Source organism: Triturus cristatus, chromosome 8 (assembly GCF_964204655.1).
Source record: "Triturus cristatus chromosome 8, aTriCri1.1, whole genome shotgun sequence".
NCBI classification, from domain to species: domain Eukaryota; kingdom Metazoa; phylum Chordata; class Amphibia; order Caudata; family Salamandridae; genus Triturus; species Triturus cristatus.
This window is the reverse complement of record NC_140591.1, coordinates 756,300,335-756,327,063: the sequence shown is the minus strand read 5'-3', so window position 1 is coordinate 756,327,063 and position 26,729 is coordinate 756,300,335. Positions and strand designations below refer to the sequence as shown.

Below are 26,729 nucleotides of genomic sequence, written 5' to 3'. Positions count from 1 at the left end.
TGATACAAATGAATTCCTAGTTCCGAGGAGAAATTAAATTGAACTTTTAGTAAAGCGAAGAACATCTGACAATGGTATTACGTATAATTTCCGGATCATTTGGGTAGGGTAATAATCACCCCATGGACAGACCATAGACCTTGACCAATGGAAATCGTGCAAACTGCGTAGAGAATACTTTTGTGGGAAGGAACTATGCATAATTGAGACACTGCACAGACAGAACTGCGCTGTGGGAAAAGCACTGTTGGCTGGCTATCTTTTAAATTTCATATATGCCGGCCTGAACTCTGATTTTCTCTGAACTGGACATTCCTGATTTCCTGCACTTCGTCAGCTGTTGAAGTCGAGCAAGCAAACCTTTCGGCTGAAGGGCTAAATGACTTGGGCTATTGCACGCTGTGCTCTAGCATCTCTTTGGACTCCCCTTGAGTCTCCGTATTCCTGACAATATGCAACCGGTTCTTGGTTTGTATGATTCAAATCTGTATTCTGAAATTGCATTTATATTCTCTTTCTCTCTTATTCCCACCAGGTATTTGAATTGAAATGTATTTGACTGTGAACTGTGATGTGTTGTGATTTTACCTGTACTAAAGCAATAATCCAAATTAAATGATTTTAAATGTATTTTTGTGCTTTGACCCTTCAACCTGAAGTTTAGATTCAGATTTGCTTGTTATAATCATACCTGTGTGTGTTATTCTTATTTGTCTAGTCATTGACTATGTTATAAGGTTTATGCATTATTAGGAAGGACCTTCTTTATTCCAGGTCCTCAGGAGAAGTGGCCGTTCGTCTCTGATTACCTGAGTCCCTATTAGCTCGATTAAAAGATCCATCGGACGACCTAATGGTTTGGGAAAATATAGTTCTTGGTGTTGTAGAGTTTATATGGGCCATACTCAGTAATATCGTAGTTTTATGGTAGCAGAGGAGAATATGACATATATCAGTCATGAGTAGTGATTACAGTAAGTAACCCGCAAAACCCGTTATCATAGTTCACGCTGCATCAATCCTGACCTGTGTCTGACATGGATTTGAATCTGGGCAGGTCCACCAAGCCCTTGTCCTTATGATATCGGTAAAATGATTACCATTGTATTGGTTTACAATAAAACATCTGTTATTTCAGCACCAAGAAGCTCTTTAGGGGGATGTGTGCTATACACATGTTATGTTCTCTTCTGTTACAATAATTGTGAACATTGGTGCAGCATTCCAGATACACACATAACTGTATGGAAGTATTGTTTCTTCTTTCTTCACTCTGATCACTCCTCACACAGCGCACCCCTTCTCCCATCTACTTCATATTTTAATTTCTGTTTGAGGTTCATTGGTTTATGAATATGGCTTGAATATTGATGCAGACTTACAAACATTTATACTGCATAACGTTTCTATTTGACTGCATTGATGTTTTCATTTTTTTTTTCAGCCAAGCCATTGAACTGATACCACAGGTAGTACAACATATTTGTAATGATTGTAAAAATATCAACCATGACAGAACAGTGTAATAATAAAGCTTTACCCAGCTTCATTTTGTATGCTAATACAGTATTAAGCATAATTGTATATCTGTTTCTTTTGTGCGTCTCAAAATTCTCATCAATCAGAGCCACTCAACGCAACGAGGGAGGGAGATGAAAGGAGACAAGGAGAAAAACAAACATTAGCAAGAGCAATTGGTCTGACCCTCGATATCCGTGTGAGAGTACCTTGAGATGCATTACTTCAGGATGTGTGCTGATCGAAAACCACTCTCAAATACACTTTAATAAACTTCTCATGTGTATGGTTGAATCGACTTTATTGCTGGTCCATCTGTAAAAATGATTGGCTATATGTAAGTGCAACATAAAATTGACTTGCTTCTTGCTTCAAGGATATGCCGTCATCGGGGTAGACCGGGATTAGGGGTTATGAATGTTTCTAAATTCATGTAGACCGGGATTAGGGGTTATGAATGTTTCTAAATTCATGTAGACCGGGATTAGGGGTTATGAATGTTTCTAAATTCATGTTTAGAAACTATCACTTCCAATAAGTGTCACTGAATGCTGTGATGAAATCTGATGTGCTAAATTGAAACATTCCAAATTTTAAAGAGACACCAATTTTTTATTTTAAAATCTATCATACATTTACAATACATCTTTTGTGTAATTTACATTTCAGATATTTTGAGGACTCGGCTTCCGCTTTGGCTTGTAGAACCAAGCAAGACTCCTGGCTTGATTGTGGCTCAGCTCTGCCTTTTAATTGACTGACTTGCATACTTCTATTCCCTATCCCATTTTTTTTTTACTTCTGTTTTGCTTTAAATGAATGTTTTATTTGACACATTTCTGTGTACTTTGTTTGTTACATTTGCTGTTTATTCCATATTGGGTGTTTGTTGCTGGGCGGGTAGAGCTTTCATGGGCTTTTGTCATGATTTATACTGTGACACTTTTACATTCTAGGTTTTGAGATATGATTCACTGACATATTCATTCAAAGGTGTCAGTATTTGCACAACTTCTATTTCTTTCCATTACTCTACAACAGGCTCCCCCCTGCATTTTCTTGCCAAATGCAATCTTTGCCACAACAACTCACTTATGGACAAGTTTTTCATCTAAACTCCACTGGGTAATTTTTTTGCCATCCCCCCCCCCCCCCCCCCCCCAATGTTGCCCTTGTTCAATTGGACTAATGTACTCAAATGAACATTACATTGAATAAGTAGAAAGCACTTGCAACTGGTCAACTGAAATTTCCACAAAGGATTAGAGAGGTTTTGGGAATGAAAAGTTAGTTTTCGAGAATAAATGGCAGAACAAAATATGCCCATATTAGGCAATGATATCCGGTCACTGTAACCCTAGCCTTTCGTGGGCCAAGCACGCCTCTTTCAGACCCTTAACATTAACCCTCAATGTACCCACAAAACAACACAAATGTAAATATAAGGGGTTCTTTAGTAAGGTTTTAAGGTGGTGGTTGTGTTAAGTCAAAGCGGGAGCAAGTGAGCAAAGCACTTTTAAAAAGCTTTTTAAAGTTGTTTTAATGTTGAAATATCATAATTGTTTTTATTATTTTTTTTACTATGCATTTGTTGACTCCAGTTGAGGTCTAAATCAAATAAAATAAAAATCTAACTCTAATAAAGCACTGTGTCTATTTACTTGACTGTGTGTAAACCCACCATCACAGTACTAAACCGCAAAGCATCTTGGGACGGCCCGCGCAACCTTTCGAAATCACCCACCTCAATGTTGTTATCCTTCGTCATAGATTGCGTTTATTCCGCCTTGAATGATCTGTGTTTACACCATTTTCTTCAGGAAAGGTGCACTGCAACCGTAAACTTTATAGCTAAAAAGTGAGAAAAACTTGGCAGCCCACTGAAGCAGGAAAAGGTTACATACAAGTCTGCCTCCTAACAAAGCGTAAAACCAATTAGCGCCCGAGTGTTATCGCACGCCTGCACGGTGTCTACAATGAATTCTCCAAATGCATTTTATGCCCGGCTTCAGAGGAAACGCAAAAGGATGAGCGCGTGAAGCCGCCAGCACGCGGCGTCGCAGAAACGCGCCTCACGAACACGCGACGGCTTATGCTATTAGCGGTAGGCCCAGTTGCTAAAGTTATGAACGGTGTCTTTATATTTTCAAAGGGCAAAGCTTATTTTAATCCCTTATCTCCTCGGCAGGCAATGCTCGCTCTCCAGATTACAGGCGCACCTCTGCGGCTGTTCGACGGGAGGCGACAGCGAATACGAAAGGTTGGTTTCAAATCACGTTTATTGCCTTGATTTGCGGGCCCCGGTGTGATGGATTTACAGATCTTTTGTATAAGCTTCTCCGTGGCACTGATATTACAGCTGGAAAGAATTAAACTCCCATTTGTTTGCTTTTTGCGTGGTAGCTAATTTACAACATTTGGTGAAGCAGATGTTTTATTTCTTGTTCACCGAACCTCTTTCAAGATACACTGCGTCGTTAACGACAAGATGAATTTACATTTCCTAAATCCGGCTTAATTTTAAAGCAAATGTATGCACAGCGTTATCTTGTGTTTTTATAGCAACCAGACCCATAACCTTTGGTGGGGGATGGACAAAGACCTACCTGCATTTCCGTTCCACTTCATGGCTGTCAGACAAGAAACGTTTGGAAAAATTAGTGTAAAGTGTGTTGAATCTGCACCATGAATCAGAAGTAGACAGGATTTAGTGCCTGATGTACAAAATTTCCGTTTACAAAAAAATGGCCGCAAATCGCGCACCGACTTTTTGCGAATGGACACAGGGCTGGGAACCAAAACCGGCCCTGGCAAAGTGCTCGGCCGGCCCCCCGGGGCTTGGGTGTGCCGCCGAGCTCTTTGCCAGGGCCGGTTTTCGGCGGATTTTGTTACAGGGCCGATTTTGCAGCTATGCTGCAAAAACGGCCCTGTAACAAAAACGCCCCCCAGGGGCCCAAACCGGCCCCCACCCGTGCGGCGCACCGGGGGATTGCCCGGTGCCCGCTACGGCCAGTCCGGGCCTGAATGGACAGGAATTTTGCGAACTGACTTATGTATCCTTCTGAATCCAAATAACTGACTAATATCCACCACTCAAATTACTTTCATATTTCACTATACTAATTCAACACTAATCCTTTATGGGTTCCGGAGTAGCGTGCTACTCGCCAAAAAAGCGCTTTGACGCCTCGTCACGGGTAGTAAGCCCTATATAAATGCAATTACAATTACAATGTTTTATTAAAAGGTCGGATCACAAAATTCCGAATTCTAGCAGGTTGCAATTCGACCTACTTCATCAATATTCAGGAGGTAGGTCACACATTGAGAGACACTGCGATTGGAAGCCATCAAAGGAATGGTGGCAAACTGGGGTCTGCAGACAACCATGTCTTTGATTGCGTTTTAAATAAAGTAAACTTTTTTTTAATGCAGCTGGGTTTCCTTAAAGGATACGGGGCTTCATTTAAAAAGAAACATTTTTTGTTTGAGAGTTGGTAGTGGTCCTACGGACCACTGCTTATGCTACAAAACACTTTTTTTGAGCATTCAAAAAGGGGAAAGGGACCCTTGTGGACCCCTTACCATTTGCAAATGGGTTACCGCCGCCTTCGAATTATCAGTAAAAGTTAAATGTTTTGACATTGGATTTCAGTTGCACAACATTGATACATACAGAAATGTTTTAAGGAATGCTCAAAGTGGACCATTGTCAGGGGCCCCACCTTCCAAGGGCCCCCCTAGGAAAATGAACTTTCTATTTGAACCTTGTCTATTCCATTTCTCTATCTAAACCTCTCTCCGGCTCTACCTATCTCTACCTCTGACACTCTGTGACATCTTAAGGATTTTTGGGGTTTTGGGCAAGTCATATTTCAACACTTTTTGTGGACCCTGTTGAAGTTTAACATGTTACTTAACATTGTATGCGGTCGTGAATTAGGAGGCGATGGGTAATAAAATTCAAATTTGTTACTCCCTAGGGCCCCCTAAATATGTCTGGCCTGGGCCCCACAATAGCCTTAAAATTAGGGGTGGGTGATAAATTCCGCTCTGCCGGCGGAGTTGGAGAAGTTTTTGCCACTCCGTATTACGCATGTAATGCAGAATTCTGGCCATATTCTGCTAACTGCTCTGTGGTGGTGTTTTTCGGAGTTGATGTGCGCAAGTGAGATCGTGGGTCCCCTAGCATAATTTCAGTTGCTAGGATGGCACCTGGCGAGATTTCCCCAACGCGACTAATTGCGGGCGGTCAATACCGGTCGCGACTGTTCCCAGTCAGAAAGCTGCCGCGTGAGTAGAAAATCGACTTGAGGCGCAGTGAAATCAAGAAGGAGCGCCCTCTGGCGTGTCGCGTGGTGCCGTTCGTGCTGAGTTTTCAACGGTGGAAGAGCTCCCGCTGTTAAAAACCAGCGTGAGTATCACAATGTTCCTAATTCTGCTCATTCTCAGAACTCCATGGAATCTCACATAGTTTGCATGTAACTCCGCAGAATTCCACGGAGTGAAAATCTTCATGTTCTGCCCACTCCTACTTAAGATGACGCTGAATACATACCTAATTGATACATAAAGGACATTAAAGACTGTTACAAGTGAGCCTGCACCAAACCTTGTTGTACATTTTTTCTTCACGCCATGCTGATGACTCCTTAAGGCCTGTGTGCCAGGTGCCTACACCCTACCATCATCTTTTCCCCAAATGATGCTGCGGACTCTGTAATGGTAGCAAGCATGCAACTTTCATGGCTCTGAATAATCAGCAGTGTTGATGCCCATGTGAGTCCCAAGTCTTTCACCACCTCCATTAAGACTGTTGCCTGCTGAATAGCTGCACGTGCACCCCAATTCATGTACCGCTGCCTGCTGCTGCCCACAACCCCCACTGCGGTCTGAGACTAGCGTTTCTGCCATCCAGTAGCTAGGTTTTTTCTTGGTGCTCAATACAATACAGAAGCAAGTATCAAACTTACCTTCACTGCCATATTAAATACAGATAAACATATTCAGTCATGAGTTTACATTTAGCCACTGGGTGTAGTCCAACAGCTCTGGGCTTGCCTTTGACTGAGTAGTTGGCCCCCACTGGCAATAGGAAGCCTGGCCAGCCACTGACATTTTCGTTCACAGCATTTTATACATATGCTACTGATGTTTTCAAAGGGTGAGACTATAATCCCCAGTAGACTACTTCCACCCATTTCTTCCACTTTCATGCCTGGAGCAGTGAGGGCCTATTGGTGCGCTGTGCCGGTTTGCTCCCTGTCCTCATGCCAAGCAGAGACTGAGAGGGAGTGTGGGGCTCCCTTGCCCGCCTGGCTTATTTCACTTTATTGAACTTGGGAGGATTTAAGGGAAGCTGCTAGGTAAAGAAAAATAAATATGAGACCTGTAGTGGAAACTGCCAATACATGTTAGTAAAGGCATGTGCAAGTGGGCAGTGGAAGGGTATTTGTGAATGGTTCCTGGACCATGTGGGTGATGCCAATATCAGTTACTGAGGGCAGGTGAGAGAAGAAGCTGGCAATACCTGTTCCGAGGGTGGGATAGATGTGAGATGCCACGCCTGTGACTAGTGGCAAGTTGGAGCTGGCAGCGCCTCTTCATAGCAGTATATATAATCCTGCACCACTTTCTACTGGACATGTGGGAGATAACAATACCTTTTGCTGGTGGCCCGTCACAGTTACTGGAGAAAGTTGAGGCCTGCAATACCTTGCATCAGACATGTGGGATGTGGCAATATCTATTGCTTGGCATATGGGAACCACTAAAATATATTAATTGGTTAAGAAATGAACAATTCCACAATGTTAAGCGGCCTTTAAATTCTGCCATGTTACTAGTCCCATATACTTTCATTGGGCCAGGTTACCTGACCAACACTAACATGTAAGAAGATACATTATATGCCTTTAACTCCACTTTTACTGAAGTGATTCTACCAGACTTGCTATTTTATGATGCCACATCAATATATGGTGCTCTTGTGTACCATGACTGTTTTTCAAGTATTCAACTATTCAGTGAGTGCCAGATAATTTCAGGTGAGTGAGCATAGACTTCACCTGGCACATATGTGTAGTCTTGTGGGAGCATATTGCAGATGATGAATACAGAGAAAACGACGTGGAACAAGGCACCAAATAGTTCTTCCTAATGCATATTCAAAACTTTGTGCGCTCCCCATTCTGCCCACGGCCATCAGCGGTTATGAATTTAAGTGGCTTCGATCCTGCACTTTGTGTGTACATGCACTTCAAATTCATGCAGGTTTTCTTCTTTCATCTTTTTATGCAGATTCCCTCACCTGCACATTACTACGTGCCTTTTTGTACATGTTGCTCAACAATATGATCCTAATACAGATGCTTTTTGACCACACTCTTATCCTGATGATGACCCTAGGACTTCTCGCCAAACGGCTTGAAAAATGAACAATCCAAAGGGGAATTGAGAAATATTGACATTTTTAACCATTATTAACAGAATTTTGCTTTGTTCCATTGTATTTATTGAAACACAGCTCATAGCTTAAACATAATTGTTTTAAAGTATGCGAGTTGTAACTCAACACCTCAGCACATTTTCTCACACCCGAGTTTTGTGCCACAATTCACTGTCACCTCACTCAAGGCTTTGTGAATCCCTACGTTTTGTCAATTGTCCCTATATCCTGCTTCCATTCAGGTCACAACAGGCATGCTCCACGTTTTGTATAGTGTGGAAAGGATCTGACATCCTACAGTGGCTGCTTAGGTCCTGTGTGCCCAATGCCCAAATAAACAAGTATTGGCATAGCCAATAGGTCTCGCTTTTTGGACCTTATAAGTGTTTAGCCAGAGATATTTGGAAAGAAATTGTGTGTGTGTGTGCTTGAGCGAGAAATAGAGGAAGCGAGAGAAAGAAGGAGTGAAACTGAGATCGGAGCATATTCATTTAAAAAATAAATGCTCAGCACCCGTCTATTTGATGTGCAATAGACAAGTTACTCAAGCATTGCGGCATCACAAAATGCAATTAACAATAAATTGACTCCAAAAAGCAAATAAGAGCGGAACACAGTCTTTTCAAAGGCATGCAATCGGCACATGTTTGCAAGACGTATAATATAACCAAGTATATGCACCCAATTTAGGATTGAAGTCACTAATCACATAGTCAGCGCACCTAGATAATCAAACACCAGGACCCTTAGGTTTCTTTAAAAAAAATAACAGATCAGCCTACAAGTATATCCATATCAAGTATATCAATAGTACCAAAAGTACAAGAGAACTGTCCATATTCACAGACAAAGCTCACAATACTCACGTATCCAATGGCCAAACTGTGTTCGGAAAGAGTCGCCTACACCGTTCAAGGGGTTCGGCTATTTGAATACGGACGCTAACTTAAAGCACGCACAGCACAATGCGTGCAAACACTAACATGCTAACCATGTAAAACGGAAGTGAGCATGCTCCTGACTCACTTCCATTTACGAAAAGTATTGTAATTCAAAGAGCCGCATTCCGCCACTACAACAGCTAGACCGCAATCATATAACAGAAGTGAGCATGCTCCTGACTCACTTCCGTTTGCAAGAAGCTCCAAAACCGAAAATAGCCGCATTCAATAAAATCGACATTTAGACCACAAGTTATAAACCCTTCCATAAGGTGATCCGCAATTTAAGCATACGCCGATCTACACAACTAAATCGTTTGTGAGTAATGCAGCAACTGCAGCCCAAAGCGATTTAGGCCACAATTCCATTAGTGATGATGAAAAAATTAGCCGTGTTCCAGAGAAACATACGCCAATTTCAGGGACTAAGCCATCTATAGTATACAGCAACTGTAGCCCATGATTCCATCAATTAAGATACCGTGTACACCCATCAGTGTCAACACGTATTTTCACCATAAGTAACATAGTGCTCTTGCATAAGTATCTAGCAATATCACACATGGATATGTTGTCCCAAGTACAAGTAAGCATGTCACCTCGGGCAATCACTCCTAATTCACTTAAGCTTTGCGAAAAAAGCACTGGCAACAAAATAATGCCATCCTCTTGAGCAAACATGCCAATAATGCCAGAGTTCAAAAGTCATTGTTAGGAAACAAGCCCACACAAAACAACATGCGGGGCTGCTAAAGTGAAAGCGACCACATTGTATTTAATTAGTAACCTGATCCACAACGCGACGAGGAATGCAGCTGCACCCTGCGCGCCGCTGCTCGCTCCCGAGAGCAAAGCGCCGTGGGAGTGAACATTTGAAGAAGAGGTGGGACATGCACCTGCCTTTGGCCATTTGCGTGCTTTTATTATTGAAAGACACACGCAAAGGCCAATCCAATGTGTGGGAGGAGTCAGACCCACACTGAGATGTCTTGAACGCTCACAAGAAGCCTCCCATAGAGCAGCGCATGCGTCCTGCGCTAGGCTCAACCTAAAAACAGTGATGAAAGTCCAGGAGAGGCAATCACAGGAATCAGCTTGCTCAAGGAAAAACAACCTACAAGTTGATGAGGATTGTCCTGCGACCCCTGTATTCCAGACACCAAGAAAACAAGCATTTTCAATGCATTAGGTCTCGCTTTTTTTTAGAGTTCGAGCTAATGACGTTGTAAATGACAATGTCTTTTACCCATGCATTTTGGTTTGTATTGGAGTGGATGTATATGATGTGGAGTGGAATTATGTGGTTTGGATTGAAATTGTTAGTTACGGAATTGTGTGTGGTGGACATTTTGGTGTGGAGTGGATTTGTGTAGTGGAATTATGTGGCAGGATGTGCAGGGGAAAAGGAACATGGGAATCACAGACACTGGGAGACACAGACACTATGAGAGATATTGCCTTTGAGAGAGAAAAAAAGATGACAAGAAAGAAGGAAGGAAAGCAATACGAAAGAAAGAAGTAAAAAGAAGGAAAGAGACAGAAAAAGAGAAGGAAAGAGAAAGAAAGAGAAGGAAAGAAAAAGAAAAAGAAAGAAGGATTTAAAGAGAGAGAATGAGGGAAAGAGAAAGAAATTAAGACAGAAAGAAAGACAGAAATGGAAAGAAAAGAAAGAAGGCAAGAAGGAAGGAATGAGAAAGAAAGAAGAATGAAAAAATGCAAGAAAGGAAGATGGGAAAGAAAGAAAAAGAACCAAGGAAAGAAGGAACGAGAAAGAAAGAAAGTAAAAAAAAGGATAACTTATTACAGAACAGTTTGAAATGGATTGATTCTGATCTGTGAAATAGCAGCAGTCAGAAAAACAAAACACTCCAAAAAGAATTTAGTACAGCATTGGCAGGAGATGGGAATCTGATAAAGATGGAATGCGCATCAAAAGCGTACTGATATCACATCAGGTTCTAAACACAAAGGCAACTATAAAGTAATAGAAAGTGAATACAAAAACACTGGCACTGAAGGGAACTAGCTTGTGTGCAATGTGCTCCTTGCTAAAGAGCAAAATGCAGTCAATCAAAGTGAAGTTAACCAGTGACCTAAGTAGGCTGACCCACTACCAGATGCCATATGCTGAAGTGGGCGGAAGCAAAATGTGAATGGCACAACAACCGACCAATGGACGAAGACAGGTGTCAGAAAGCCTCTATATGTAAATATATTATACATATTTTAGTAAAAATAACAAAGGTCTTGGCTTACGCCAGACCTAATAAGTAGCACTAAGAGTATATCAATGCAGAATGTTTAACATGACAAGTCTACCACAGGTCAACATAATCTCAGAACACATGAGTGCACTGAGAGAGTAGAAGTACTAAAAGATTCTGAAGGCTCAATAAGAACTGTCAAAGTCCATTTTGCTGGGATTGCTTCCGCTTAAGTAAAGGTAGATAAAATACAATAAGAACACTGGCAGGGTTTTGAGGAATGTGTGTATATGTCTTCAGTATTTGTTAGGCAGTTGCACTCAGTCTGTTTAATTGTTTTTTAAGCATAGTCTCTCCCAGGAATATGATGCGTGTATTTTTGAGCCCAATGAGTGTTTGTGTTTTATCGGACACTCGCCAGCCACATCAACAAAGAGCACAGAATAACGAGAATTTTCTGACTGCTTGCGAGTAGGATTGGGTAGCGGCAAGCTGAGGGCCAAGTTACATGAGAGCTGCACAGGTCCAGCTGCACGTAATTTTCCTGCCCTAACTATTCTTTTAAGGAAGAGCGCTATAGGTGTAGCGAGTAACCACTTACATGTGCTGTTCAGGCAATACTGAGAGAATGCTTTCCCAACTCTACTTGCATAGCTTGGCTGGTCTCTGGGTGTCGAGAGAAGGCAGGACATGGTCAGAGCGCTTACGCCAAACAGACCTTCTGTGCCATACAATCATATCTTTCGGGGTCCATTTCTTGACAGAGTGCACCTTACATCTGCAAACATGTCTCTACAAAGGACCTTACACTCCACTCTCCCCCTGCACCCCTCCCCCGGCTTTTTACCTACCCCTTTTAGGTGGTGGATGTAAGACAGAATAAATACCACAAAAATACAGAAGAAGACCGCCATAAAATGTAATTGTTGGTGTCATATAATGTGTTACTCAATGCTAACATTATGAGTGTTAGCACACCAGTACTTGCATGCCATGTTTTAAAATGGAGGCTTCATTTTGTTGCCTGCTACAATTTGTAGTGTTCGCTCTTTTGAGATTTAGTGAGAGCATGCCTTCTGCCAGTTCTGTGCCTAATGTGGGCAGCTACTTTGTGGGAGTTTACAAGTACTTTACAGCTGGCTCCCTAAGGGCACAGTATGGTTGGTAAATGGAGCATTATGGCTGAGAATAATTTTCTAAATGTTCCAAGGGGAATGACATCTGCTGAGATTACTGCAGAAATAAAAGAAAACTATTATATGAACCGCAGAAGTCTGAGTGATAAAAGACAATTACTGAGCAACTCTACCTGTCCTTGCTTGCCTAAAAATAGTGAACTGTTGGTTACAAGAGAAGTGAAAAAGGGAAGCACACAAAAATGCACACTGCCCAGAGGACTGTTCTATGGTACCAAGTCAACAAGAGAATAGGCTAGCATTTAAAAAACAAACAAGCATTGGCATAGCCAATAGGTCTCGCCTTTGGGACCTTATAAGTGTTTAGCCATGCAACACTTGATGTTGTTGCACCAAGGATATTGTACTGGATAACTAAACACTTATGAGGTCCCAAAGAGGAGACCTATTGGCTATGCCAATGCTTTTTTTTTTTAAAAGGACAAGCAGTGCTATCAGGCTCCGGCTGCCACTTAGTCCACCGCATCCCACGTAGACGCTGCAGCCATCTTGGAGAGAGGTAGAGAGGTGTAGAGAGAGGTAGTGAGGTAGAGAGAGATAGGTAGAGAGACAGGTAGAGAGAGGTAGAAAGGTAGAGAGGTAGGTGGAGGTAGGTAGAGGTAGAGAGAAGTAGAGAGAGGTAGAGAGGTAGAGAGGTGTATAGGTAGAGAGAGGTAGAGAGGTAGAGAAAGGTAGAGAGGTAGAGAGGTAGAGCGGTAGAGAGAGGTAGAGAGAGGTGTAGAGAGGTAGAGAGGTAGAGAGAGGTAGAGAGGTGTAGAGAGGTAGAGAGGTGTAGAGCGGTAGAGAGAGGTAGAGAGGTACAGAGGTAGAGAGAGGTAGAGAGGTAGAGAGAGCGAGGTAGAGAGAGAGAGGTAGAGAGAGGTAGAGAGGTATAGAAGTAGAGAGAGGTAGAGAGGTAGAGAGAGGTAGAGAGAGGTAGAGAGGTAGAGAGAGGTAGAGAGGTAGAGAGGTAGAGAGAGGTAGTGAGGTAGAGAGAGAGAGGTAGAGAGAGAGGTAGAGAGGTAGAGAGAAGTAGAGAGGCAGAGAGGTATAGAGAGGTAGAGAGAGGTAGAAAGGTAGAGAGGTAGAGAGGTAGGTAGAGGTAGGTAGAGGTAGAGAGAGGTAGAGAGAGTTAGAGAAAGGTAGAGAGGTAGAGAGGTGTAGAGGAGTAGAGAGGTGTAGAGAGGTAGATAGGTAGAGAGAGGTAGCGAGAGAGACGTAGAGAAAGGTAGAGGTAGAGAGAAGTAGAGAGGTAGAGAGAGGTAGAGAAGTAGAGACAGGTAGAGAGAGGTAGAAAGGTAGAGAGGTAGGTGGAGGTAGGTAGAGGTAGAGAGAAGTAGAGAGAGGTAGAGAGGTGTATAGGTAGAGAGAGGTAGAGAGGTAGAGAAAGGTAGAGAGGTAGAGGTAGAGAGAAGTAGAGAGAGGTAGAGAGGTGTATAGGTAGAGAGAGGTAGAGAGGTAGAGAAAGGTAGAGAGGTAGAGAGGTAGAGGTAGAGAGGTCGAGAGGTAGAGAGAGGTAGAGAGAGGTGTAGAGAGGTAGAGAGAGGTAGAGAGGTGTAGAGAGGTAGAGAGGTGTAGAGCGGTAGAGAGAGGTAGAGAGGTACAGAGGTAGAGAGAGGTAGAGAGGTAGAGAGAGCGAGGTAGAGAGAGCGAGGTAGAGAGAGAGGTAGAGAGAGGTAGAGAGGTATAGAAGTAGAGAGAGGTAGAGAGGTAGAGAGAGGTAGAGAGAGGTAGAGAGGTAGAGAGAGGTAGAGAGGTAGAGAGAGGTAGTGAGGTAGAGAGAGAGAGGTAGAGAGGTAGAGAGAAGTAGAGAGGCAGAGAGGTAGAGAGGTAGGTAGAGGTAGGTAGAGGTAGAGAGAGGTAGAGAGAGTTAGAGAAAGGTAGAGAGGTGTAGAGGAGTAGAGAGGTGTAGAGAGGTAGATAGGTAGAGAGAGGTAGCGAGAGAGACGTAGAGAAAGGTAGAGGTAGAGAGAGGTAGAGAGGTAGAGAGGTGTAGAGAGGTGTAGAGAGGTAAAGAGGTAGATAGGTAGAGAGAGGTAGAGAGAGAGGTAGAGAGAGAGGTAGAGAGGTAGAGAGAGAGAGAGAGGGGTAGAGAGGTAGAGAGGTAGAGAGAGGTAGAGAGACATAGAGAGAGGTAGAGAGGTAGAGAGAGGTAGATAGAGAGAGAGGTAGAGGTAGAGAGGTAGAGAGAGGTAGAGAGAGAGGTAGAGAGAGAGGTAGAGAGAGAGAGGTAGAGAGAGAGAGGTAGAGAGAGAGGTAGACAGAGGTAAAGAGGTAGAGGTAGAGAGGTAGAGAGAGGTAGAGAGAGAGGTAGGGAGAGGTAGAGAGAGAGAGGTAGAGAGGTAGAGAGAGAGAGAGAGAGAGGTAGAGAGGTAGAGAGGTAGAGAGAGGTAGAGAGAGGTAGAGAGAGGTAGAGAGGTAGAGGTAGAGAGGTAGAGAGTTAGAGAGGTAGAGAGAGGTAGAGAGAGGTAGAGAGAGGTAGATAGAGAGAAAGGTAGAGAGGTGTAGAGAGGTAGAGAGGTAGAGGTAGAGAGGTAGAGAGGTAGAGGGTGGTAGAGAGAGAGGTAGAGAGAGAGGTAGAGAGAGAGAGGTAGAGAGAGAGGTAGAGAGAGAGAGAGGTAGAGAGAGAGGTAGAGAGGTAGAGAGAGGTAGACAGAGGTAGAGCGGTAGAGAGGTAGAGGTAGAGAGAGGTAGAGAGGTAGAGAGAGAGGTAGAGAGAGGCAGCGAGAGAGGTAGGGAGAGGTAGAGAGAGAGAGGTAGAGAGGTAGAGAGGTAGAGAGAGGTAGAGAGGTATAGAGAGGTAGAGAGGTAGAGAGGTAGAGGTAGAGCGAGTTAGAGAGGTAGAGAGAGGTAGAGAGAGGTAGAGAGGTGTAGAGAGGTAGAGAGAGGTAGAGAGGTGTAGAGAGGTAGAGAGATGTAGAAAGAGAGGTAGAGAGAGAGAGGTAGAGAGAGAGAGAGGTAGAGATAGAGGTAGAGAGAGAGAGGTAGAGAGAGAGGTAGAGAGAGAGGTAGAGAGGTAGAGAGAGGTGGAGAGAGGTACAGAGAGGTAGAGAGAGGTAGAGAGAGGTAGAGAGGTGTAGAGAGGTAGAGAGGTAGAGGTAGAGAGGTAGAGAGAGAGGTAGAGAGAGAGGTAGAGAGAGGTAGAGAAGTAGAAAGGTAGAGAGAGGTAGAGAGGTAGAGATAGAGAGGTAGAGAGAGAGGTAGAGAGACAGAGAGGCAGAGAGAGAGGTAGAGAGAGAGAGGTAGAGAGAGAGAGAGAAGTAAAGAGGTAGAGAGGTAGAGAGGTATAGAGAGGTAGAGAGAGGTAGAGAGGTAGAGGTAGGGAGGTAGAGAGGTAGAGAGAAGTAGAGAGAGGTAGAGAGGTGTAGAGAGGTAGAGAGAGGTGGAGAGGTAGAGAGAGGTAGAGAGTTGTAGAGAGGTAGAGAGGTGTAGAGAGTTAGAGGTAGAGAGGTAGAGAAAGGTAGAGAGAGAGAGGTAGGGAGAGAAGTAGAGAGAGAGAGAGGTAGAGAGAGGTAGAGAGAGAGAGGTAGAGAGGTAGAGAGAGGTAGAGAGAGGTAGAGAGGTAGAGTTAGAGAGAGGGAGAGAGAGGTAGAGAGAGGTAGAGAGAGGTAGAGAGGTAGAGAGAGGTAGCGAGAGGTAGGGAGAGGTAGAGAGAGGTAGAGAGAGGTAGAGAGGTAGAGAGAGAGGTAGAGAGAGAGAGGTAGAGAGAGGTAGAGAGGTAGAGGGAGAGAGGTAGAGAGGTAGAGGTAGAGGTAGAGAGGTAGAGAGAGAGGTAGAGAGAGAGGTAGGGAGAGAGGTAGAGAGGTAGAGAGAGGTAGAGAGGTAGAGAGAGAGAGGTAGAGTGGTAGAGAGAGGTAGAGAGGTAGAGGTAGAGAGAGAGATAGAGGAAGAGAGGTAGAGAAGTAGAGGGAGAGGTAGAGCAGTCCATCAAAATTCTCAGGTGCCAGGATCAGTTTTTAGGCCACAAAGCTGAGGGTTCATGTTTAATACTTTATTGGGCGATTAATTAAAACACATACGATATACTCAGTAATGCAGGCAAGCTGACCCTTTCTATGCAAACAAGGAGGCACTGCTCGCTCCTGCAGGCAAAACGCCGTGGGATGCGAGGAATGCAGCTGACGACGCCGTCTGAAAGAAATGATGTGTTTTAAACAAAATCACCGCGCAGGAAGAGATCTGCGTTCTTTTCTCTCCAACCCTCCTGAAAGTATTTGAGGCAAACCTTCAGTGAAGGTGGAAAAGCATTTTTCAATTTCGCAAAAAAAAAAAAAAGATGTGACAAAAGAAAAATCAAAACTAGAAGCATTTCTATTGTGGAGCGGAATACTTTTTCAGCGAGCTCGTGGAATTTACAAAAAAGAAGATGGAGCGTGAAGCTGAAGAGGGAAGGTGGCCTTGTGGACGGCGGGATAGACGAGAGACCTGGGAAAGCAGAGCTATGGAGGAAAGAGAAATTGAATGAGAGGCGTCAAAGTAGGAATCTGCAAGCGGCAAAGCAGCTGTTATTCCAACATGCAGACAAGCACGGGAGTGGTGCGTGCGTGTCTGCTAATTTTCAGGCACTGCACTCGTGCTTGTGGCGCGCCCCTGCGCGCTCTTGTAAGGTGGATGCCGCCACAAGCACGAGTGTGTGCTTGAAAATGACCAGAACGACGGCTAAAGGCCCGCCTATGCAACACATGCGCGCTGCGTAGGCGAGACCTAACAATGAAATCCAAGACTGGAGCGAAATTCTGTCAAAACGAAACCCTCTCGCCGCTCCACCGTACCAAGAGCCCTCTCTCGATAATCACTTTAAGGGAATGCCAAGTTATAATTTGTATGACTGAAATTGCTGCTAACCATTTAAAAAATGTTTCTGTGAAACAATTAAAAGAACAGTCATGTTTGGTTTGAAAAGAATCTACTGAAGGGCAGCTTCATACAAGACCAATGATGCCTGACTTATTGCCACAGAAGTACGGAGGCTACTGTGGTTGTGGAGTGGCCTTTTAAACCTTGAACAAACTTTAAAGTAGGTATCCAAATGCCACATTACAGAGACACTTACTTTTCATTAAATCATCACAAATGTCTCCCTGGTTGCATGATTAATGTGAAGTACATTATCAGCTTTATAAATTGATTAGTAAGATTGTCTTTTCATTTCAAAGTTACTAATCTGAAAACCAGTTTATGGTGTAACTAAATTACTGCAACGCAAAGCTGCTCTTTGGATCCTAGCAGGGAAAACTCCACTGGATGACAAAAGATAAATGTCTTTGAGGAAAACAACAATTTGTACATAGCGTTGTTCAAACAATTTCAAGAGATGAAGGAACAACAAAACCCCTGGAAACCCATGCAACCATCAAAACCGCCACCAACGCATGACACCTCCTCCTCAAAACCACAAACAAAACGGCCCTCCAAGACAGAATCAAAGCCAATGCACACAACAGAAAATAACTCTTTGCTGTTGTCAAAGAGTTTGGCAGGCACAACAGTGAGACCATAGACATCCCACACTCCCAAGACCTCCGCAACAAAGTAGGCACCTTATTCCACCAGAAGATCAAGCAGATCTACAATAGCTTCAACACCCAAGACCCTGCCACAATGCCCGTCTCCACCGCACACAACCACGCCGCACCCCAACAGATCCTGCTAAACTGGACTCTGCTCACCACAGACGGCAAATTCAAGAACATGAAGAGCATACACTCTGGAGCCCCATCGGAACCCTGCCCGTACCAGACCTTCCATAAAGCAGCCACCTCCATTGCCCCAGAGCTTTGCCACACCATCAACTGCTCCATCGAAACCGCCACCTTCCCCGTTGACTGCAAACATGACGAGATCAACCCCCTGCTGAAGAAGCCTTCTGCTGACCCGACAGCCTCAAGAACTTCAGACCCATCTCCCTCCTCTCCTTCCCAAACAAGGCCATCAAACCCAACTCTCCGAGTTCATCGAAGAGAACCATGTCCTGGAACTCTCCCAATCTGGTTTCCGAAGCAACCACATCCGCTCCCTCCTCGACTAAGGCAAAACTTCAGCCCTCATCCTACTGGACCTCTCGACTGTCTTTGATACTGTCTCCTACTGCACCCTAATCACGAGACTCAATGACGCCTGCATCCGTGACAAGGCCCTGGACTGGATCCACTCCATCCTTGCTAGCCAAACACAGCGAGTCTGATTACCTCAGTTCCTCTCTGTTCCTCTCAGAACCTATAGAAATCAGCTGCAGAGTGCCCCAGGGCTTCTCCCTGAGCCCGCACCCTCTTCAAAATCTACATGACCCACCTCGCGGCCATCGTCAGAAACCATGGACTCAACATTGTCTCCTACTCCGACAACACGCAGCTGATCCTTTCCCTCACCAACGAAGCCAATGCCGCCAGAATCAACTTTCACAGCGAGATGAAGGCCGTTGCCACCTGGATTAACAATAGCTGCCTCAAGCTCAACTCGGAAAAGACTGAAATGCTCATCCTGAGACCCATCCCCTCAGCCTCGAACGACTTCCGGTGGCTCGCTGCACGGAGAACCCCTTCCACCCTCACGGATCACACACGTAACCTTGGTATCATACTGGACTCCTTGCTCACAATGAACCGCGAGATCAGCGCTGTATCCTCATCCTGCTGCCACACACTCGCCTTCTTTGAAAGACTTTCAGATAAGACGGTCACCCGGCACTCATCACCAGCAGACATGACTATGGCAATGCACTCTACGCCAGCTCAGGAAACTACAGAACATTCAAAACACAGCAGTCAGACTGGTCCTCGACATCCCCCGCCGCAGTCACATCACAGAACACTTTCATCAACCCCACGGGCTCCCAGTCAACAAGAGAATCACCTTCAAGCTTCTCACACATGCCTACAAAGCTCTCCATAATGTAGGGCCAGCATATCTGAACCAACACCTCTCATTCTGCGTACCAGCCAGACAACTTCGCTCTGACCAACTTGCCCTGGCCACTGTCCCATGGAACCACAAGATCAGAACAGAAGGAAGATCCTTTTCCTATCTCGCCACCAACAGCTGGAAAACCCTGACCCTCCACCTCAGGCAGTCCCCATTGCAGAACCAATTCCGGAAGGATCTCAAGACCTGGTTCTTTGTTGGAACCTCCATGTCTAGACAGATCAGCAGTACCCCTCCAGCACCTTGAGGCCCTCGTGGGTGAGTAGCTGCGCTATACATACTCCTGATTGATTGATTGATTGATTGATTGACATTCTAATAACTATTGCGCTCAACAGCATTCAGTGTGCTGAAAGAGATTCATTCGTTTCACCAGGAAGGGAGCTTTTTTTCTTTAATTTTTCTATTATTTACCTATTTACGGTTTCATGTAGTGCTCACCAGACCCAAAAGGGGTTCAAAGCACTGAAAAGAAATGCACACATATGCCATATATACGATAGAAAGAATACTCTTATTAGGAAAACGTCGACAAAGTAAATTTAGATGAACACAGGAAATTGTATAGTTACACTACTGATGCTGTTGTTGGCGCTGATCAAAGAGCATGCAGGGAACAATCAAGCAGAGTAAGAAGGAAGGGTCCTGCAGTGAGACACAATGGTGGGGGAGAGGTGGACGGAACTCTACCTTGAAATCTCTCACTTGAGTTGCTGCTTTTAAAATCTCCCCAAAATATCAAAGGGAGACATTTTTCGTTTTTCGTGTTAAGCAAGAACCAAAATGCTACAACGAGGTTGGTAGGCCAATGCTTGGATTCGCCATTATGGGAGTCCGACATTAATCTACTACGCTCTTAATTTCTGTAAATTCTGTTACAGAGATGTTGTAAATGACACACATCTCAGTTCACACATTAATCACAGTTTTTTGGGGGTGGCAGGTGAAGTGAGCAATTTTGGTGAGCACAAGGTAAGTGTTTTTTTATTTTTTTTAAATGTTATTTTCCCTCGTCGTCGTCTGTTGACTCCCCCCGTTCTTACCTGCACCGGCCGTCACTGGGCGGTAAACTCAGGGACCGCCCCGGGCGGCAAAAACTCTAGCTCTAGCTAGGCCACTGTTCTTTACATAGTTAGTTGACTACACAAGGAAGCAAGGACAATACACAGCTTTGCATTGATGCCCAACTCTGGGAACTGTTATCTTTCGTTATAAACAGCAGCAACGTAGCACGCTGCATGCAATATGTCTGCCAATTGAGTTAGCAAGGATATGACTCTTGAAGCGAGCATTTCAATAGAAAAGCCTGAGTATACATGATTTAAAGCAACTTGTGCCTTATCACAACTCCGAGGAGCTATGTTCAAATTCTCAAATGGTTGCAGTGAGAACAAGGGGTGCCTTCATTTACTAAAGTGAAGGAAGTACACTAAGAAACACGACCAAAGAAGAAATTTACATTTATGTCGAACCTCGGGTCTGCAATCGTTATAGCCCATCAGCACTGGCAGGCAGTGCATAAAAATGCCTGCATACATCTCTTCAGGACCATCTTTGTATAACAGACTGAAAGCACACTCTAAGTTATCCTCTTTCACGACACATTTACCCGTTTCTATCAGAATTTTAGTTGGAATCAAAATACAGATTTCTTGCAATGCGCAAATTAACCAATTAATTAGTCAGTTTCCCGGTATTTTTAGAGGCTGCACCGGAACTACCTAAGCCAAGAGCCCTGCATTCAGTGTGCAATATGCGCACACAACACGGAGATTTCACAGCATGAGGTTTTTTTTCACAATTATGTGTCACACGCAGTTTAAAAATTGCAATTCCCCAAATTAATTACGTAAACCTGGAAACTACAATAGCTCAGACAATCAAAACCTCAAATATTGTTTGTTGGCAGTCTGGCTATATCTCATCCCAACACCGCACCTGCAGTTCCAATGACGATTTTAAAGCCAGATTGAACGATTTACATTGACTCTGCTTCGAGATGGCTCCTGCCAAGAAAGGGGGTGAGAAGAAGAAAGGCAGATCTGCCATCAATGAGGTGGTCACTAGGGAATACGCCATCAATGTCCACAAACGAATCCATGGAGTTGGCTTCAAGCGGCGTGCACCCCGTGCTCTGAAAGCAATTCGTAAATTTGCAGTTAAGGATATGGGAACTCCAGATGTGCGCATAGACACCAGGCTGAACAAAGCAGTTTGGGCTAAAGGAATCAGGAATGTTCCATACCGCATGCGTGTGCGCCTATCCAGGAAGCGCAATGAGGATGAAGATTCACCCAACAAGCTATACACATTGGTCACTTATGTACCAGTCACCACATTTAAAGGTCTCCAAACAGTCAACGTTGATGAAAACTGAAGTTATCCTACATTTGAAGTGTGGATGTGACTTAAGGGCTAGAGCCGCCGACCATGAAGCTGTGGAACCGGGTTTGAATCCCTGCGCAAGGCTCAACCTCCTGTGATTTTGGGCAAATCACTTAATCTCTCATGGCTAAAAGTGAATGAGTCTGTCTGTAATGCAAATGGTGATCATATAAAGCCCCCCCTCCCCCGATACCTTCTGATCGAGGTCATGCTATATAAAACTGCAAAAAAAGAAAAAAGTATGCCGCATTGTGCCTTACTCTTGTGCTCCTGTCTGTACCTCTCTTCCCTATGCTCCTACCGTTCTATTCACACTCCTGATTGGCATAGGCAGGATGCCACTGTTTCATGCAATATCAGCTCCCTTCACATGGTCACTCAGTAAGGAGCAATATCACATGATGAGAGGGAAAACACGCTGGACATTACTGCAAAGAGTGGATCTCCAGTTCATCTTCAGTGGCTGTGATTATCTTTTTGCAGAAAGGGGTTTGGTGGGGTGAAGAGTGCACATGTGTTTTTTAGATACTTCCTTGAAGAAGGCCCTGTCAGTTCCTTTGGCCTGACTGAGCTGTGAAAACAGAAGATTCAGTATGACAGACAAGTGCACAGCACAGCTCCTGTCTCTGATGCTATATATTTCGAAATAGGAAAGAGGCAGAGCACAGCTTTTAAGTGAGAGTGAGATGATGGGTGGAGTCATAGGAAGAATGGCATTGCCTCCTCTAGTGTTGTTAAAACAAGGCCGTAGACACTAGAGGGGATGTCAATAGCCAGTCCGTCAGGTCAGATTTCAAAAAGGTGAATGTAGGTGCCTATCTAATGAAGGGAGGCAGTGGAAGGTAAAGACTTTGAGAATTTGAGGCAGCTGACAGGGCCTGCCTCAAGGATCTCCTGTTTCTTTGATACCTATGACACTAGCACGAAGCGTATGTGCCGCTATAAAGACAGGACCCTAGTTAATTTATGTCAATGATACACAGAATGTTGAATGAATCCTACATTCACCCCCAGTCAAGAGACTTGGGTTAAATCCCTTGTTCTTTTACTCAGTAAGCCACCCCAGTTTGGACCCAGCCATATGCAAATCAGTCTTGACCCTGCTTCTTATGGGAATAGTCCAGCCTGAACTTCCAAGCCGGGTCCTCCCTGGATCAGGCCGATTTCAGAGTAGCACCACTCATCAGCCTGGCTAACTTGAATTCAGTGGCACAGCGAGCAAGGGACCCACGTCTGAGCATACCTATCCCACTTAGGTGGAAAGTGCTGCAGCAACAAATGATGGGCATAATGCTGAATGAATCACACATTCACCCCCAGTCACAAGATCTGGCTTAAGCCCATCGTTCTTTTACTCACTACACCACCCCAGTTTGGACCGAGCCATATGCAAATCAGTCTTGACTCTGCTCCTTGTGGGAACAGTCCAGCCCACACTGCCAAGTCGAGTCCTCCCTTGACCAGAAACAAGCATCCTGGGACCGGTTTCTGGGTAACACCCAGCATCAGCCAGGCTAACTTGAATCTGGTGGCGTAGCAAGCAAGGGACCCACGTATGGCGATATCCTTCCCACTTAGGGCGACAACTGCAAAAAAACACAGATAATGGACGGAAAGCTTCAACCCAGATTGGTGACTGGGGAGAATGTTTGATTGGTTCAGCATTCCGTCCATCATCTGTATTTTTGCCTTGTTAATCTATAGAAAGTAACTAAGCAAGACTTTAATTTGCTTTGGTAAGTATTTTTGTTAGTTTTTTTGAAGGTGAATGTAGTTTTTTTTTATGGAGAATGTAGGTTTTACTTTACTTCACTGATGTCATCAGGGTCATGTGGTGTTACTTTCTCCTCCTCTGGAATTTTAATAAATAGACATTCTCAGACCAAATGCACTAAGGCCCTTTTGAAGTCGCAAACCCTGTAACTCCCAAAATAACAGGGTTCGCCACCGCAAAAGGGATTTTCTTAATGTACAAAAACCCTTGTATTATATAATAGTCTTAATGACTTGTACAAGGGCTTTTTGAAATTATTTAGGAATGGCAAATGAGAGAGTTGCGTGAATGGGGGCCCCTGTGATGTTTCTGATTCTGAAAGAAATGTATCACTAGTTTGTGACTGCAACTGTTGTTGAAAACCATTGTTGAGTTACAGATCCATAAGTTTGGAGGTAATTGATTTGCAAAGGGGACGGTGTCCCTCTGGATTACCTTACACTTTGAGAATAATGTAGGCGGCCTCAAGGAGAGGACCAATGCCTACTTCCTCTGATGACTTTCCAAACAGGAAATATTTTCTGTAAGCAGAAATCGTGCCTTCAAAGGCCACCTGCCGATTCTTTTTTAATCCAGTTTTGGAAAGCAAAAGCAGCAACTCAGGTCTTCTAAGTAATGTAGTTCTCCATCATGCATTGGCAGCCAGTCACAGATGGTCGCGAGTTGTGACCGACCTAATTAATATTCATTAGGCAGGTCGTTTTGCAACTCCTTACCAACAGAGTTTCTTATGTGACCTATTCACTATCAGGCCACATTGCAATTTGCTTTTCTATTGGCAAATCAGTCGGTGTGCAAATTGCACATCCCTGGCTTGCAAATGGGCCTCTAGAAGTGCTAAGGAAACCCTAATTTATAGTGAGGCACATCAGGCCTCACCCTGACCATTAATAGGAATTGATAGCTGCAAAATATTTACATTCACGGTTCACGGTGCCCTCTCTAACCCTTGTTTTAGACACTTTCTGGGAGGGGGCAGTTGGTACAGGATTGTCTCATCCATTATCCAGTAAGCCTGGTTTACAATTTTTCTCTAAATATCATATTCTCCACATAGCTAAATTAATTGGTTCTTGCAGACTGTCCCCCGGTAACTGTCTAGAGCTATACCATTGCTATCAGAAAAACATTCCAATTATTCCTATATTTCTTGACACTGCATGCAAACAACAGAAGATGAGCTGCCACTCAGAAACATGTCTGATGCTAACTCCAGCTGAATCTCATCTCTTGACTTCCATCAAACATGTTTATATTCCAAACATTTCGACACTTATTTTAACCAGGGAAATTATTTAATTTTTAATAACACAGTTTCATAACTATGCCTATTTAAAAACTAGCCTGTAGTATTTATTTTTTCTTTCTATGCAAGAAGGGCAAGGAAATCTTGAGCTTGCTGAAGTTAACACCCACAGTGTGCTACATACACTGTCTACATTGTCAGTAATACAACTTCTCACGAGATTACGTTTTGGGTGTGACACATTCTTTTGTTTGTTAAACTTTTACTAGGCATCTGGTATACACAGGTCAAAGACTGTACATGACGTAACATATATACACATGATCAGATTTCTACCGTCAAGGAAAGACTGTAGTGGTCTGTTTTCTGCAGAAAGGCAGGATTAGGATCCTTTGAAACAGAAATACCCCTCCACACACTTGAATAGGGGCACAAGTAAACACCAGGCGTAAGTCAGCAGTGACAGTTTTTTTCTGGGAGTACTTTTACAGGTTGTTCACTATGGGCTTTGTGCACTGTCTACCTTTAGTTCTGATGAGTTTTTTAGGTTAGAAAAAGGCATTTCGGATCCTTGTTATCAGCACAGTCATCCATCATTTTCTACCAGTCCTGACAGCCCAGTGAACCTTCAGAGACCACCCCTTCAGGGCAAGCATTCTACCTTTTCCCCATTCAGTAACATATGGCTGCTTGGTTTGTTAGACGCAGAGACCCAGTCGTGTCTTGTGCCCTTTTCCATGGATATGGCCCTGTTTGGTAAATTAAGCTGCTCGATACTTCTGCTGATGCTCTCCCAACCCTTCTATGATTGGAAATAATTATAATTCAATTTGAGAAATCAGTATTATATTGAATTAGCTATTTTATCTCTTCCCTAGGTGAACTTAGTCACTTTCAGTCACAGATCACAATATTTCCTTATTCTATTTAATGAAACGTCTCTTTTCCTTTGATCTAATGAAGGCCCTTCCAAAGCTTAGGAGAGGACTGACATGTAGGAATGCCCTCCAGGCACAGCATTGCCCCCCCCTATATACTTAATGAAACTGTAGACTATCCAGGGAAGTAGCAGGGGATGTGAGCAGGTAGATTCTACATTATCACAGAAATCACCATACACATAGGTGCATTATTAAAATGTTATGATGAGATCGGTTGTACTACTTGTCACATTGTTGTCATTCAGTAGTTATAGTTAGGTCTACTTTTCCATAGACAAAGCATTTTTTGGTTTGCTAATAACTGTGACCCCGTTCGACAAATCTTCACAGATCCTTCCCAAAAAAGTTCATCCACCTCAGCTCCTTCCTGGAAAGTTTGGGGTGATCTGTCCAGTGGGGGCTGAAAAAAAGAGGTGTCCCCAAACGTAAAAACTCCATGCATTTTCTATTGACTTCTTTAAGACTGGTTATAGCAAAAACTGCTTAACAGAATTACACCACATTTAGCAGGAATCAAGATCTTGGTCCACAGATTGTGCTTTTTGTGATTTGGTGTAAATCTGTTCAGTAGTTTTTGAGATATTAAGGGTCAAATATAATTGTATATTTTGGCAGTTGGGCTCGTGAGAGTACCACGGGCATCCCGCAAGAGCACAAAATCAACAAGCATTGGCATAGCCGATAGGTCTCGCCTTTGGGACCTTATGAGTGTTTAGCCATTCGACAGTTGATGTTGTTGCAAAAAGGATATTGTGCTGGATAACTAAACACTTATAAGATCCCAAAGGTGAGACCTATTGTCTATGCCAATGCTTGTTGTACAGTACCATTGAAAACACCCTAATATTAGTTAACTCTCTCAAACAGTGATTGCTGTCTTGATAACTATGTACCTTATTTCTGCCCTCTGATTTTGTATGTATAGTACTGCATTGAAAGTAAAGTACTTTTTTAGCTTACCTAAAAGCATTGGCTGGACATTGATTTATTGATTGTTATGAAATGCTGTATTGATAGGGTGACCAGACGTCCCAGATTTCCCCGGACAGTTCCGGTCTCGGTGTCCCGACACTTTTCGTAATTTTAAATAAATGGCCTGGTTTTGGGACAAAGGTCAGGTCTTTGAGCCAAGAATAAGTCAAAGGCATGCTCTCCATTCACATGCACCTACAAAGT

The 26,729-nt window shown here is 43.7% G+C and overlaps 1 pseudogene; it reads left to right on the top strand.

Moving 5' to 3' along the window:
• Positions 1-21,194: 21,194 nt before the first annotated feature.
• LOC146805037 (large ribosomal subunit protein eL31 pseudogene) lies at positions 21,195-21,588 on the top strand (annotated as a pseudogene).
• Positions 21,589-26,729: the final 5,141 nt, after the last annotated feature.